This window comes from Pezoporus wallicus, unplaced genomic scaffold (genome assembly GCF_028554395.1).
Source record: "Pezoporus wallicus isolate ANWC-B61680 ecotype Strahan unplaced genomic scaffold, APGP_CSIRO_Pwel_v1 contig_6597, whole genome shotgun sequence".
Taxonomy (NCBI): domain Eukaryota; kingdom Metazoa; phylum Chordata; class Aves; order Psittaciformes; family Psittacidae; genus Pezoporus; species Pezoporus wallicus.
This window is the reverse complement of record NW_026635331.1, coordinates 49,536-52,754: the sequence shown is the minus strand read 5'-3', so window position 1 is coordinate 52,754 and position 3,219 is coordinate 49,536.

Here is a 3,219-nt window from a genome sequence, read left to right as displayed (position 1 = left end):
GAAGAGAAGGCTGCGTGGAGACCTCATAGCAGCCTTCCAGTATCTGAAGGGGGCCTATAGGGATGCTGGGGAGGGACTCTTCATTAGGGACTGTAGTGACAGGACAAGGAGTAACAGGTTAAAACTTAAACAGGGGAAGTTTAGATTGGATATAAGGAAGAAGTTCTTTACTGTAAGGGTGGTGAGGCACTGGAATGGGTTCCCCAGGGAAGCTGTGAATGCTCCATCCCTGGCAGTGTTGAAGGCCAGGTTGGACAGAGCCTTGGGTGACATGGTTTAGTGTGAGGTGTCCCTGTCCATGGCAGGGGAGTTGGAACTAGATGATCTTAAGGTCCTTTCCAACCCTAACTATTCTATGATTCTATTTCCTAGCAGCTGGAAAAAAACTGAACAATGCTTAAAAGATGTGAAGACATACTGTGAGTCCCAACATGTCTGCCTGTCTGTTTAGACAGGAAAGCTGAACACCAGCCTAGATGTAACTCTGCAGTCTGTCAATACAGGTGAAGTCTAAACTGATGAGACCTCTAAACACTGCAGGCTACTAAGCATGTGCTTGGGAATGCTCCTGTGGTGGGCACATCGGCTGAACCAAACTGTGCACAGCTGATTGCCACTTGTTTTCTGCTCCACAAGGGACACTTGGGAATAGCTCAGCAGATGGCTGAACTCTCCTGCAGTAGCCTGGTTGTGGGTAATGAATGTGAGTTGAGTTTTTTCTAGTTTGATGTTCAGTTTTTCCCCATGTCTTGTGAAATGCCATGTAATGCTAAGAAATCTTGACAACAATTCGGTACTTGATATTTACCAGACACTTTAACAGTTTCAGCCTGAGTCTTTCAGTTCTCCTACTGTAGAAATAACATGCCTAATGCCATCACTGTGCTGCAAAAGTAAGTTAAGTACCGGAGGAGGAAGCTGGGTACCATGGAAGTAGAAGAGCAGAAGCTATCGGAAGCATTGCCCTTGTATGCAGTGGAGGATAGTAAATAGAAAAAGCAAGACCTGAGGCTGTATCTGGAATGAACAGGGCAAAAGGCAGCACTGTAATCATACAGCAAGGCACATACCCTCTGGAAAAAAAAGAGTATGTTATTCAGTTAAAGGCAGGAGAAGAGCTGGTACACAGAGCAGAGCACACCGCAGTTAGACTGCAAATTTCTTATATTTGGGGAACTTGTAACCTTAGCATTTTTACTGTGTGATTTTGGGCAAAAGGTAGGGGAAGAGGGTGTACTTTTAGTATGAACACTGCTGTCCCACATCCTGGTGAGCTTCTGCAGGTCCTGTTGATCTGCACTTATTTGTGTGTGCAGGTCACAGCAGCACCCATATCCTTGCTTCCTGTTGTACTTGCTGAACACTCATTTACCCCTACTGAAAACAGTACATACTGTGTGTCCCAGCTCATAGCCTTGCCTCCCTGCTGCTCACCAGATCTGTTAATAGCTTAAGCACAATGTCTTTGGTAACCCCAACACTATATATGCACTGAGTATCAAATAATCTCTACTCGGAGTTAGTGAAACAGAACAGATAAATTGTATAAGGGTTTCTGTTGTGCTCAAGCACAATGTTACTGTGCTTGAGCACAGTAACCCTGCAAGATCTAAGGAAAACAATGACTATTGTTCTTATGCCTCAGTTTCCTTTTTGGTAGGTTGAGAGCAGAATTGTTTTAAGTACATGGGCTTTAAACCACAAACCCTCTCTCCTGGACTGTCCTTTAATTAAATTTATCACCTATGATGCAGAAGCAAGCCCTTCTGTTCTACTCTGTACATCTCAAGTCCCCTCCAAAGCTCAAGATTAATATTTTATCAGTTCTCATGTCAATTAGGTCGAATACTAACCTCATTAACCTCCTGTTTAAAGATTTCCAAACTCTCTTTCTGCAGACATACCTAATTATTTGGTTTCACGAAGCTGTAGCTGTCCTGTTTTCCCAGTGTGATGCTGTCCCCGAGTTCAGCAGCACTGCCTTGCAGCACAGGGCTGACTCTGCATAGACTCACCAAGTCCTTCAAGCAGGACTGGACCCCAGGAGGTCTCTGCTCCAACCTGCTGGTCTTGGCAGGGTCAGCCCTGAGGCTGGTTCAGGCTGCTCAGGCTTTATCTGGTCAGTCTTTGAACACCTTGAGGATGGAGACTACAGAACCTCTCTGGGCAGCCTGCTGCACTGCTCAGCTGTCCTCATGGGGAGCAAGTTTCTCCTTATGTCACCTCTAAACTGTTTTCAGTAATGCCCATTTTCTCTTGTCCTCTCACCAATGTGAGTAACCTGCTTGCTCGGTAGCATTGCTGCAAGTGCTGGTGGGCTGCTGCTGAGACCCCCTGAAGCCATCTGCTCTCCAGGCTGAACAAGCCCTACTCCCTCAGTCTCACTTCACAGAGGACAAGCTCCAGCCCCCGACTGTCTGGGTCATCTCCAGCAGGATACATCCTGTTCTGCCAAGACAGCCAGCTGGAAGACCTAGAAAACATTCTGACTGTCCTTTAAGGTGATTCCTTGTGTATTGCCAAGCTGTGGTGGAGAGTGAGGTCTCCACAGTGAGCTGAGGTGTGTGGTGGCACAGCACCAAATTCGGGTGCCCTGGGTGAGACCTCACAAACTGCACCCACTGCTGGGGGTTGTCACCCCCCCTGCAAAGCTGAAACCCAACAGCCTGTGTGTTTTGGCAGTTAAATCCCTCAGTGCCTGTCAAGAGCAGCCAGCAACAGCGGTTCCTGGTGTGGGGAGGGAGAAGTGGTGGTTGTTAGGAATCCCTAGGGAGGTTTACTTCATGAGGTGAACTGAGGAAACGCAGGTTTGGAGCAGCCGGAGGCCGAGGGTGCTGCTCGCCCCGTACAACACGGAGTAGCCTGGGTGGGTATTTTCCTGCCGCCTGCGCTTTGTGCCACGTTAGGGACATTCCTCAGCAGGAATTTAACCACTTTCTCGTGCACTCGCTTCAGCACCCTGTGCTGCGGGGGGTGGGAAACAGCTCCCCAGCGCCGCTCCCACTGGCGGTAGCTCTCAGGCGGCTTCTCACCCGCCGCCATTTTGTTGCGAGGCGGGGGTCTCCACCTCGAGCCCCGCAGTATCCTGCCGCTCGGCCACACCCGCCCTCACGCCGCACCTCAGCCTTGCCCGGAGTGGGGCGGGCCTACGGGGCGGCCCCTCCCTCAGGGGCAGGGCCGGGGGGGAAGAGGTGGGGCGGTGCGCGCGCGCCCGCCCCG